This window comes from Malaya genurostris, chromosome 3, assembly GCF_030247185.1.
Source record: "Malaya genurostris strain Urasoe2022 chromosome 3, Malgen_1.1, whole genome shotgun sequence".
NCBI lineage: Eukaryota > Metazoa > Arthropoda > Insecta > Diptera > Culicidae > Malaya > Malaya genurostris.
In genome coordinates this window covers 52,327,119-52,341,591 of record NC_080572.1, presented here as the reverse complement: position 1 = coordinate 52,341,591, position 14,473 = coordinate 52,327,119, and the positions used below count along the sequence as shown (strand labels likewise).

Here is a 14,473-nt window from a genome sequence, read left to right as displayed (position 1 = left end):
TTTTCGTTAGAAGACGAATTGGCAGGTGCCTTAGAAGAATTTTCAGGTATGTTCTGTAAATTTAAGGTCGTTGATTTGACTTGTTGTCTAAGCGAACGAGCGTTTAAAATTTTTTCCCTGACAGGACATTTCAAATAATTGGATTTATGATTTCCATTGCAATTTGAACATGAAAATTTATCAGTGGTTTCATTCATTGGACAAACGTCTTTCGAATGCGATTTACCACAATTCAAACACCGTATATCCATATGACAATTTTTGGTTCCATGGCCGAAGCCTTGGCAACGACGACATTGCGTTAAGTTTGCAATACGATTATGCCGTTTATAATGTTCCCAATGAATTTTAATGTGGGAAATGAAACGTACTTTTTCTAAAGTTTTCAAATTGTTTACATCACTTCGATTGAAGTGTATTAGGTAAAGTTCATGGGAAATTCCAGAGCGTGGTTTAGAAGTACCATTCGCTCTTTTTTTCATAAGTATTACTTGGGAAGGGGCAAAACCAAGCAATTCTTTTATTTCATTTTTAATTTCATCAATACTTTGATCATTTGATAATCCTTTCAAGACAGCCTTGAAGGGTCTGTCTGATTTTATATCATATGAATAAAATTTATGAAGTTTTTCGGACAAATATCGAATAAGACGTTCGTAATCTTCCAATCCATCCACCAAGACTCGACATTCTCCTCTTCGTCCGATTTGAAATGAGACTTTTACTTCCGGGAGAAAAGTAGAAAGCTCAGTACGGAATGCTTTGAAGTCGGAAATCATCACCGTCACTGGTGGCATAGATTGATGTTTCTTCCCAGAACGACAAGCGTCCATTTTGGGAATTTTTGAAGAATTTTCTTCTATGTCGCTACAATCGGATTCAGGAAGAATCTCGTAAATATTGTTAGACGGCATAGGATCAACGGAAGGGAAATCCGTCCGTTGTCTTTTATTTTTACATTCAGATTCTATAAGATCATGAATGTTATTAGAAAAATGTTGAATAACGGATTGTGATTTATTCCGTATTGAATTATTTTTAGCCTTAGGCTTGTTGCCTTTCCGGTTGGACGCAGGCATTTTTGAAATTAATGAAATTTTAAATTAAATTAACTAGGCTAAATTAGTCTTCGATTAGACTCCTAGCTAGCCTTAAAAAAGGCTGATTAATTTCTTAGTCACTCTAATATCACTCTTTGTATCACTCAGTCACTCTAATATCACTCTTTGTATCACTTAGTCACTTAGTTAGTGATTCAGGTAGCCTTGAAAAAGACTGAAGCCTTGAATCAATGAAACTCTAGGTAGCCAGAAAAAAATTCCAGGAGCCAAGAGCTATACGCGTGCGGTGCGAACGACTGTTCAACACCGACTAAGTTCGGAACGTTGTTTTCAGCCATTCTTGGTTCACTCTAGCTTTGTGAGACGGTGCCGAGTCCTGCTGAAACGTCCATGGTCTGCCACCGAAATGTTTGTCTGCCCACGGCTTCAAAGCAACCTCCAGAATACTTTCCCGATAATATGTCGCATTTACCTTGACGCCAGGCTCGAAGGTCTGAAGTTGGTTACACTTCGAGTGCCGGACCCTGTAGATCGGCAACACGAAATTTTACTGATTGTTCAGTAATTCACATGCTCATTGCCGAAATTCGTTATTGTGAAGTTCTGATATCTCAGTAAAGCGCATTTTATTGCCGAAGTTTGGCATGATATGTTTCTGAACTTGTCCGTAAACAACAAATGTATCGACATCAGCAAATCTGTTTGCCGAGATTTTGAACAGTGTGATAGCTTTTACATAAATTCGACACGACACTTGTCATCTAATGTCACCTATCGATTTTGTACAGTACCGGACGTCGCCATTTCTCATGCAGCTGAAAAATATATACCAATTTGGCGAATGAAAGAGATTTCTGTATTAAAGCTAAGTGAAATCAAAATGTTCTTTTTATATATACATTTAAATATTTGTTTATTTCCAGGTAGGGTGAGCAATAGAAACAAATGCTTTTATCTGTGATATTTCTTTTCGGGATTTGATATTTTTTTAAATTAAAGTGAGCATTAATAAAATACACTCATTTCCCAAACTTGGCTTTCGTGCAATAATAAAGCAAAATTCTTTCTACATTCGATTACTGATGACTCTTTAATCCATGATTCGATCCCGATCGCTTTAACCGAACTAACAGCAAAAGCTCGGCAATAATTGACAGTTCAGGATTACCGAGATTCTCAGTAATTCTACATTTTGCCGAGACGGGGCTGTGCAAATCTCGGCAATTATTTCACCGAAATTCAGCAATAAAATTTAAGTGTGTAACATTGGAGTTTATTATGATTCAGTTATCAGTAGTTTGTCTGCGTACTACTAGGATAGAACACTAGATAAAAACTAACACTGGTTAAATTGATTTTCACAAATCCGAGGTTAAAAGAACGCGTAGAGTTAGTTTAACCTCATTGTAATACAAGTTAGTAGCTCATTGTAATACAACCAACGATTTTGGAGTTACGAGTTGAACATTTCAACAACTCTTGAAACAATTATCGGTAACCTGTCTATAGGACCTATGAAAGATTAAGTTGGTATTACATTTCTTTTGTGGAACTCGACCATGCTGTTTCAATGTTTCAGTAGAACCATTGCATGGCTGGTGCTATGGTGATCCTGACACTAATAATCTTTTTTGGTTGGGCATGAACATACGGCAACTCGTTTGTAAGGACAGCGCCCTGTGCATTGAGCCGCCAGCCTGAGTTGAAAGGATGCAGGTGGGATTATGATAATAATTTTTCAACATCTTCGTTTCTAGAGCGGAAATAGTCAATCTTGGTATCTCGTGTGAGTCGACTTTTAAATCTGTATAATTCGATTTTCCGATGACCAAAGGGCCTAATTGCAAATGACAGTTTCTCTTTGTGTACTTTTTCTTAAGCGAATTACCAAGTTGATTTTATGTTTGACACTTAGCTCTTCGCATAAAAGTAAAAAAACAGCTTTAGATTGATATTGGAAACTTTGAAGAAATTACAATAACAGCTCCGCTCTTATTTTCATTTAGGCCCTTTTATCCCCCTTCATAAACGAACGTTCATATTCGTCAAACCGTTGCTTCGGAATTGGAACTAGGATTAAATTCGATTGCAACTGATGGATTGTGATTGTGGCTTAAAGGTTGTTTTTTAATGTATTATTTATTACAATATGAGTTAAATTTGAATTGTTAAGATTAAAGTTTGTTGTTCAGTCACATGTGGTTATTTTTCCAGCCCTATTATATATATGATTTGTTTATTACCATCAAGACATCATTTGCTTCCGCAATTCTGTGATTTCTTGTAGGGAAAATTGTAAACCTATTTGTAATGTGTAATTGGAAAAAGGAACTTAGATACTAACTTGATAACTAATACATAGAGCGAATCGATTTAATTGAAGATTGCATCGATTTTTTTTCGTAATTTGCCTATAATAATTTGCCTCTTGAAATATCATCAAGAGTTATAGGATTTGATTTTCAAAAAAAAATAAAATTTGGGATAATTGATGAAATCTTTATCGGAGTTTATAGAAGGATCAATATAGTTTAATGTTTGAAGATGATTTCCTGCAAATGTTGGCCGCGGCTCCGCCCAAGTGCAAGGTCCAATATTGGCACACCCTCTCCAACTTATCGGCCGGTATTTCTCGAATAATGCCACCGGCCATAATTCGCACCAAACAATGATGCATTGGTAGCAATGCTTCTGGCTGGTCTTCACCCTAGATGCGGTAATTGTGCTTATTGACGTATCCATTCAACCAGAAATGAGCTTCGTAGTTGAACATAATTTTTCGATAAATAAGTGGATCTTCCTCCAACTTTGCCAGCGCCCATCAATGTTGCACATATTCTTCGTGTTACTTATTCATTCATCCATCTTCAGTGCGCACTTCCTTATATTACTCACACCCGTCTCGAATAACCAATAACATTGCACAAAAGAGAGCAGGGTGAAAATTAATAAACAATAATCGTGGAGAATCTGAATCTACTAATACATTCTTCGTTACTGGTATACACCGTGCATGTTCGTTTCATACATTCGTTCATTTACTTTACTCCTTGAATTGGTTCTAATAGCGTCACTGCGATGATCGTTGGATTCCATTATTTGTGAAGCATTCTTCATCTAATAAATTCATTGTATCTCGTTGGGTAGCAGCAATTAAGTTTAACACGAACATAACATTAGGTTTTTTTCAGTTCGCATTCACATCTCATCCAAGTCAGTCGATAAACCAAAACCGCTTACGTTCGGGACAGAAGAAACCAAGTACAGTATTGTGTAGTGAGCAATAGAACGATCTCGAAATGAGTGAACCAAACGAACAAAAGCTACCGCCGACACGAAAGAATACAATTGTTGTTGACTTCAGGCAGTGCAAAATTCGACCTTCGATACGATAATTTGAAGGTTTGCTTAAGGAGCAAATGCATCTTGACATTAAACGTGTGCATTTTCTTCAATGCGATAAGACGAATAGTGTTGTTTACATCCAGTTTTATAAAGAGTTGGATGCAATTCAATTCGCGAAAGACAATAACAATGTGCACTATGTGGAGCACGAGAACATTAAGTACGACATTCCAGTATATATGGATGCTATAGAAGTGGGTGTGCATGATCTTCCCTCAAGCGTCACCGATTCTTATATTCGCAAAACTATGTCCCAATTTGAGATTACAAAACTATGTCCCAATACGAGATACGAGATTCTCTCTATCGAAAATGAAAAGTGGAAGAACTTTTTCCCCGGTATTCTAAATGACGTACGTTTGTTACGCATACACTTGAAGAGGCCTATACCTTCCTATGTGATTTTCGGTTAAGATACAAGAATTCCGTGCAAATCACTTGTTACCTATGACAATCAGATGGCCACATGTCAATATTGCCAAAAAGCTGTTCACTACGGTAAGCCATGTGATAAACTGGACAAGGAGTCAACCACACCAAAGGACAACGGTGCTTCCTTCAAACCAACCCTTACCCTCCAACCAAACAGCAACTGCAATCAATGTACAACAAGGCGCATCTCCAGCAAATCTCAACGAGCCCAAGACTACGATCAATAAGGACAACGAAAAGAAAACGGAAATCACACACAACACAGACGATGAAGCAATGGATGATAAGATAAGCCGCGGACGAAGTGACCCTCGAATCTCGTTGGATGGAAATGCAAACTCATCTCCCCCTAGAAAAAGGGTGACAATGAGATCCAACAGAAAAAAAAAATTCAAGTAACAAAAATGTAAGCCAATCGGCCACGTAAAGCTTTTACGCAAAAAGGCCAGAAAAAAAATTTTTATTACAAAAAAAAATTAGGTTTTTTACCCTTACTGCTAACCTCAATCGGATGAACACATTTTGACAGTTCAGCAGTACTGTTTGTAAACAGACTTTTGTTTGTTTGTCTGTTGACAAACGGATGAGACCGTTCACGGTCAATATCGCCTAAATAGAGTTTCAAAACATTTGTTAACGGTTCGATACGATTCGTTTCAGAGATTTATTAAATAAAAGTAGCTAGTTGTGATGTGTAAAGATGACTGTTTGAGATGTGTTCCTCGATTTTGTTTAAGCTTGTTTTCAAACAGTACCTCTGAACTTGCAAGGATGAATTCTTGTTCATTTGTGACGTCACTAAACAGATTTATAGAATTACAAATGGCTTTAACCTTGCTGCTGGAAACGCATACAGTTTAATCTTTTTGGAACACGTTTTTAACAGGCACTTTTTCGTCATTTTTAAATTTTTATTTTCAGTCGCAAAACAAAACAAACCACCGGCAACTGTCAAAGATGAACTAGATTCATCGGCAGTTCATTGGTTTCATCATATTGTAAAATCTAATTAGGTTTTTTATCGTGACGACACAAATGAACAAGTATTCATCCTTGACAGTTCAGCGGTACTGTTTACAAACAAGCTTAAACAAAAATCGAAGAGCACATCTAAAACAATCATCTTTACACTTTGCAACTAGTCACTTTTATTTCATAAATATCAAAAAACGAACCGTATTCAATCGTGAACTAATGTTTTAAAACTTTATTTAGGCGATACGGACCGTAAATGGTCTGATCCAAATTGTCTATAAACAAACAAAAGAAATTTCTGTTTACAAACAGTACTGCTGAACTGTCAAAATGTGTTCATCCGATTGAGGTTAGCAGTGACGGTAAAAAACCTAATTAGGTTTTGCACGATGACGACACAAATGAACTGCCGATGAATCAAGTTCATCTTTGACAGTTGCCGTGTACTTGTTTTGTTTTGCGACTGCAAGTTAAAAATTGAAAAAATGACGAAAAAGTGCCTGTTAAAAGCGTATTCCACAATGAAAATAACTAAAAAGATTACGCTGTATGTGTTTCCAGCATCAAGGAGCGATTTATGTATGAATCTGTTGAGTGTGAGGCGACTTGCAATTTTTACATTCGAACGAGGAACTTCTGATGAACTTTTAAACTGTAAACAAGTACACGTCGACTGTCAAAAAAAGTTCATTCTGTTCATTTTTGTGAGGTTATGTCATGTTCGTGCAAAACCTAATTAGGTTTTGCACGATGACCACTTGAATGAACTACCGATGAATCAAGTTCATCTTGTGACAGCTATCAGTGGTTTGTTTACATATCTATTAACAAAATTATAATGATTATAATTATAATGACGCAATTGATTATGATTATTATAATGACGCAATGAACACATAAACAAACCACTGATGAAAAATTGATTCATTTTGTTTTTTTCTGTGAGGTTATGTCATGTTCGTGCAAAACCTGTTAGACTATGGTACTAATCAGAGAAAAACGTCTTAATTTGCTTGTTTCAAAGACAGCACGAACGATCATTGCGAATTGAGCTTCGACGATTATCGCTGCATGAATATTTGTTCCTCATTCACATCAAGTTGCTCGGAGGTTTGTTTATGCGAATAACAACTGTAAGGCATTCATGCCAACGGCGAAGCAGCATCGGCTTCGTTCGTTCCCGAATATACGAAGAAGTCCGAGTACCAGAGCGATCATCGAACAAAGGCGAAGGAAAGCGGACGATGATCGTTGACGTTTGTTGTATTTTCGATATTTGAGCAACATTAGCGCCCATTCATGAATGAATACAGGCCAAATGACGATTCATGATTTAATTATTAGATTTTTTATCGTGACGTCACAAATGAACAAGCATTCATCCTTGACAGTTCAGCGGTACTGTTTACAAACAAGCTTGAACAAAATCGAAGAACACGTCTTAAACAATCATCTTTACACTTTGCAACTAGTCACTTTTATTCCATAAATCTCATAAACAAACCGTATCCAATCGTGAACAAATGTTTTAAAACTCTATTTAGGCGATATGGACCGTAAATGGTCTCATGCAAATTGTTAACAGACAAACAAAAAAAATCTCTGTTTATAAACAGTACTGCTGGACTGTCAAAATGTGTTCATTCGATTGAGGTTAGCAGTGACGGTAAAAAACCTAATTAGGTTTTGCACGAACATGACATAACCTCACAAAAATGAACAGAATGAACTTTTTTTGACAGTCGACATGTACTTGTTTGCAGTTTAAAAGTTCATCAGAAGTTCCTCGTTCGAATGTAAAAATTGCAAGTCGCCTCACACTCAACAGATTCATACATATATCGCTCCTTGATGCAGGAAACACATACAGGGTAATCTTTTTAGTTATTTCCACTGTGGAATACGTTTTTAACAGGCACTTTTTCGTCATTTTTTCAATTTTTCACTTGCAGTCGCAAAACAAAACAAGTACACGGCAACTGTCAAAGATGAACTTGATTCATCTGCAGTTTATTATTTGTGCCGTCATCGTGCAAAACCTTATAGACCAAACTGAACAAGTGTGATAATGACACAATACACGATTCACGCGTGATCTGTCAAAAACAGATACCAGCAGAAAAATCACCCTTTATTATGTGACATTATTGATTCTATTTTTTGAGTAACTGAGTGTAACTCATTTATACAAAACCAGGGAGGACGCTTCTAAATCATTTTCAGAATTTGATTCAGAATCCTTTCTTTCTGGTGGAACAACAACTTGACCAAATGACCATGTATAAAGTATAACTGATCTGAAAATTCGTTTATTAATTAATAATTTGTTCTTCAGACAGCGCTTAGACTTTCTGTTTATAAGAGGATATAAATATATATTCCTTCAATGTGATCCTTAAAAAAGAGTTTTTGTCATACGTAAAATCTAAGTCTTTTACTTGATCAGATCACGTCAATTGTATTCCATTCAATTAATGACGTGATTATTGTTTGGTTGGAGAAAAGAATAATAAATAAAATAAATAATAAATTATAAAATACTAGCAATTCAGATTTGTAATTCTGATAGCTGAGCTGGAGAGTACGACAAGTTAAATAATTTTGAATCAATTTGAAATATATAGGAAACTGGAAGTTGGACATTTTTACTATTTACTATTGCTTTCTCTGTGTCTAGATGAGCAATTCCAGTGGATAACCCAGAAGATTTATTTACTTTTATCAAGTTCGTTACTCTAACAAGTTGATGAGTGGTTGAAAGTTCCTGGCGAAATCCAAATTGTTCTGGTAAAAGATAGAATTCTCATTTTGTATGAGTCATCAATCTCAACAAGATGATTTTTTCAAAAAGTATACTTATAGAAGAACCTTCTAACTTTTATCAGAGCTGCGGTACAACCAGCGCTGTAGAAACTGGACTCGTGTGCGATGCGAACGTCTGTTCAACACCGACTGGCTTAAATAGCTATAACCACCAGGAAACCACCAAACAGGATAATTATGTGCAGGAGTGCCCAAAAAAGCGAATGTTGCCTATCCTCACGACAATACAATTGTTTCGTTCTGTTTTGGCTGGACTAAGGAGTTTGTGAAAAACTTTATGGAAGGAGTCAAATTATGCGTCCTGTATACTTCTTTACTCAATAAAAAATATATTACTAACATGACAATGATTTAATTTATGATTATTAGTTTATTTTTAGTGACTTTTATAATAAGGCAATTTATAGGGCATTCTTGTTGGAACTGCGTATCTGATCTAGGTTTCGTCAATACATGTTTCGGTGATTATTAAATGCAACTAGAAAGTATGTTTGAACATCAACTTACAAGATCTACAAATAAAAATAGGTTGGGAACCAGTATTGAGGATTTCTGACATTTCTGCATAAGTTTGTGAAAATCGGCTTAGCCATCTCTGAGAAAATAAAATGAATTCCATTTTAAAGACTTCGACCACTATTCCCGGAACTTCCGAATCCGGAATCCCGACTGGTATAACCGAAGTATGTTTGTGTGACCAGCAACTAACATGACTTGCGACTTGGAATAGTTTTGAGACTAATTTTGAAGAATGAGAGAAAAAATCGCCTCTCTAAATGACGGTTCGAAACTCCTAAACACTCATCGCCCTGAGTTCCGGAATTGAAAATTTGATCCAAATAAATTTTACCAGTTGAATATGAGATTTGAAGCCCTTTCATTCGAATAATTGTTTTCGAAAACCGGTTAAACCATCTTTGAGTAATCCAAATGCGTTTTATTTTAGAGTATTCAACCACTATTCCCGGTACTTCCAAAACCAAAAATCGACTACCGGTAGAATTTTGCTTCTCTTCACAGTGCCATTAATGAAAGAACAGTTCTGAAAATCAAATTGTAATATTAAAAACCTTGTGTTTTCGGAGCCGGAATTCGATTCTATATGAAGATCAGGAATTTTAGGCGAACCTTTTATTTGAATCTAAGTTTATAAAAAATGGTTTAACCGTCTTTGAGAAAAATGAGTTACATTATTTTCACTTTTTAATACTTGTCACAAAGAAATTTGAGAAAATCGTTTCCGTAATCTTTGAATGAAGTGAATGAGTTTTATTATTTAAGACATATCACGCTGTAATTCAGGAATCAGAAGTAGGATCGGTTAGAAAATCAGGAACTTTCATAGCATCTCTTTATGAGAAAGCCAAAAGAGTTATCTCGTTTAATAGCTTATTATGGATTTATTTGAAACCACTTTAATTTTCATTACATTTCTTATTTTCAGTTTCCCTTTAGAATGAATTACAGTTATCAATTTGGGAAAAATTCTTTTATTTTGATTCCAGTCCGCTAGAAGTCTTACATATTTTATTCACATTTTGCATATAAAATACTATCTTCCATCGAGTTGTATGATAGATCTGTAGAATTTAATAAACTTTTATGTATAGAGTTCAATAATTGATATTGTCTTCACATTTAGTTTTATGATGATCTAACTAGAAACAGACCAATAATATATATATGGCTATGGACTTTTTTTTCCTATATAACAACAGTTTTTTCTTTTATTTAATTGTATTATTCGAATTTAACATCGGGAGTTCTGTTACCCTGCAGAAATTTATAAAAGGTATATTCTATCTTTAATTCATCCAGAACATCCGGTTAAATCGCCGGACAGTCAGGGAATAAAAATCCACAAGGTACAATGGATATTGATGTAATTTGTAAATACCCAGTCTTTCACACAGACGCGTAAAATTAAATGTTTCTGCACTTTAAAAAATATAAAAATTCATGAAATTTGACGTAGATTCACATGATTTTTTTTTTCACAGTGTGTACATTCTTTTTATGCGATTTTTGGTGGGTTTTTTATGCGAATTTTGTTATGCGGTTCATCATGCGAATGTGATTTTTTATGCTAATTCTCAAAGTCAAGCGGATTTAGCCAACTCTTTGGTTCTTTTTTCGAGATAACACCAGATCTCGACGTTTCCTGCATTTTTAAAATAACTGGAACGAAACAGTTCGATTTCGGGAATCTCAAAACTCCCAATTTTTTAATCTTTTCAAAAAAAAAATCTCATGGTAACACTAGATTTCGACGTCGGAGCATAGCATGACGGGAAAGACATTCGCCTTTCACGCCACCTACCTGTGCTCGATTCCCAACCTCGCACATAGGACTAGAATATTTTGCTGGCCCGAGAGGAATAACAACAAACAATCATAATAGAAATAAAATCTAAAAAAATAAATTTCTACATTTCATGAATTTTATAGACATCTGACGACATTTTTCCCCTTAATTTTGCGGTTTTTATGCAAATTTTCAAAGTTGTGCGATGCTTCACATAAAAAAGACTTCAGTGAATTTTATTTGGTAGACGATCTGTGACTGTGGAGAGTAAGTCATTATATCAGTGCTGTCTTTTATCTGACGAATTCAATAATTTACATAACTCGAACTTTTTGTTTCTATAATATCTAGATATTATAAATATCAGATCAATAGTGTAAATGCAAATGGCGAAAACGTATACCTCAGGGGCAGCACTAGAACAGCGATCAACCTGCACATTTATACACAGTTCCCATCCCTTTTCTAGTTATTGCAACAGTCGAATGATTTGAATTTGATATTTGAATTTCTGCTACTCTATTTAAATATATTAGAAGAAAACATATTCTTCTGAGGATAAACTGGTCATTCAGGTATCATAACAATGTTTTTATACCTAACGAGGTTAACTGTTCGAAATCACTGAAATTTCACTCGATAGAGAAATATCGGGTCATAATGAAAATTTTGCATAACTGCCGAATAATTTAATTATTGTCTATTATTTTTGTGATTGAATGTTGAAAGTTGAACAAAAATTTGGGAGCAGCTGCATTTTTATAACTGTTGAATGTGACAATTAAATTTTCGTCAGATAGTGTTAAAAAAATTTCATGGTATGTAACGTGTAAGTATGTGTTATGAAGTTTTCATAATAAGTAAAGGAATAAACATACTTTAAATATTAATTTTATTAATATTTAGTGTATATTCACCGAATTGGAAGTTACTTGTTTATGCAATATATCCTGGGAATACTGAAGTCCAATCTGTTGTGTTATAATATGCGTAAGAAATCGAATCTCTGTTATTAAAGTGAGTATATGTAATACAAAATCCACATTGACTTGAATCTATTTGATATCGGAATATTTCATACACTGGACAGTTATGGACAAACCCAAGCTTGTTTCAAAATGGTTATTTGTTAATTCACTTGTTGCCCACTTAGAGCACATATCAAAACAATCATTTTCACTTCAAATTTTACTTCGTCGATTTTTTTTTCGATTTTAACATAATTCGATTGATTCAACTTTTTCATCTTTTCCGATTACTACCCAAACTCAAAATTTTGCGACACCACATTCACCTCCAGCTCGATTTCGTAAGGCTATGTCCAAGAAAACCACAAACCATCGGTCCGCAGATGCCGTTTACTAAGCCGGAATCAGTTTTTATTTGGGTTCGTTTTTGTTACTACCACGCGATGATCAAATCTCCACATTCGGATACGGTTTGTAGTTTTCTATCATTTCACTTTCTGTTTTCCGCTATACCACACGACTTTGTTAGGTTATTTTTCTTCGCTTTCGACTTCATTTGATTTGGGTGTATCCTTCGCCGTCCAAGTTTGTGTATTGATCTACGGATTTTTGAACAATTTTCATCCTGACCTGTTTCGTTCGAGCACTAGGATTTCGTCAACATATTGTGAAAAAAACCTCATCACTGATGGTCATGAATAAATTCATGCGTTATGGCTATTTTTTCGCAAGCTTCTTCACTGCATGGCTGCATATATGTGCAATACTGTTTTTTATTGCTTCCAGATGTAACTAGCGTACCGTTTTCTTTCCACGGTTTTTAAAACACGTCCGATCAACAGAAAATCTACGACTCGACTGACGGTCTGAGGGCTCGATGAGAAACATTTTGGTGGGTGCTACTGTTTTTCCAAGTCGCTTCTTTTCCTTTGTGAATTTGTTTACTTCAGTCACCGCACGGGAGGAGTTTTGGTGTAGCTTTTCAATCGTCGTATGCTCGATAAAGAAGGTGCGCACAAAGCTTTTTTGTAACGCAACAAGGAACAGCTAAGCCATGTGTCGTTTCCATTAATGGGGTTTATTGTATTGGATGGTTGATTGTTCGAGGATGTCGAACCTGGTACAGGGTTACCAGATTGTTTAATCGTGGATAGATAAACTACTTTGTAGTTTGGCTTACGTTATTCTTTTTAACTGTAAGATTTTTGATTGACAGGGATGCTTGATATTTTAAATCCCTATGTTTAATGAACGAATGTTCGTCGGAAAATCATATCATAATTAAATCACATTAAATATTATTAAACGCTATAATAATACATAAACACTATATAACACAGTTAACAATCAAATCATTACCAAACAAATATCCAAAGTCTTCTACTATTTTTCTCTTGTAATTTAGACGATTGGTATAAAGTTTTTCAAATTTTTACATTTTCATATTAGGTAGTTTTTCATCTCAAAATTGGCTGAAAATTTAGCGTAAGATCGCGTTTTTTTTCTAAAATATGCCACGAACTGTTAAAAAATCAAAATAATAACTTGAGAACGACGGAGGGGGGAAAATAACTGGTAAATTTAAGAGCATTTTTGATTTCAGATAATTCTACGCCGAGTTATCGTGTTCACCGCGCAACGTGATTCTCTGTCCATCTAGCAATGTATGAATTGTTGGTAGGAAACATTTTTACCTATATTGGGACAAAATTTCATCAAAATCAAAAAAATAATGTTACTGGAGATTACTTATGTACCTAATTCTCGGTGTACCTTTTACCGGTGCTTTTAGCAGACACTTTAAACTTTTCCACTGGAACTGTCATTATGAAGTACTCAAATAAAATTTGAGACTGTGTTCCCACACATTATTTTTACCAATCTATGTATGTATAAAGATATACACATATATGCACATGTGCATGCATATATGAATACATATATACGTATATAAGGCGCGTAAATTGAGGTTTTGGTGTATGTTACAATTGGGATGCCTAAACTCTTGTAACGCTTTTTAACACCTATAACTTACAAAAAAGTAACGCATTCAATGCTTCGTAAAGCCTAAAACTTATTTGATGTAACGAATTTAACGCTTCGTAACGCCTCTAACTTACATAAAACTAACGCATGCAACACTTCGTAATGCCAAAAAATTATACAGAGTAACACATGTCATATTTTGTAAAGCTTGTAACTAACAAGCAGTAAAGCTTCGTAACGCCAGTAATTTACAAGAGGTAACGCTTCATAACGCCTAAAACGTACTAAAAAGTAACGCATGTAACGCTTCGTAACGCCTATGACTCAGAAAAAAGTAACACGTGAAACGCTTCGTAGTATCTATAACTTACTAAAAAGAAACGTAACAGTTCGTAATGCCTACAAATTACAAAAAAAAGACGCATGTAACGCTTCGTAACGCCTATAACATACAAAAAATGCATGTAACGCTTCGTAACGTTTATAAATTACTTAAAATTAACGCCCTTACAAAAGAG

At 35.0% G+C, this 14,473-nt stretch overlaps 1 protein-coding gene across 2 annotated transcripts in view; it reads right to left on the bottom strand.

The window, feature by feature from the left end:
* The window catches only part of LOC131435771 (protein artichoke), a 41,845-nt gene extending 29,035 nt beyond the window's left edge, over positions 1-12,810 (bottom strand). For both annotated transcript variants that reach the window (XM_058603961.1, XM_058603963.1), the window contains exon 1: positions 12,600-12,810. The gene's annotated coding sequence lies outside the window, so the exon portion shown is untranslated. The remainder of the gene's footprint in view (positions 1-12,599) is intronic.
* Positions 12,811-14,473: the final 1,663 nt, after the last annotated feature.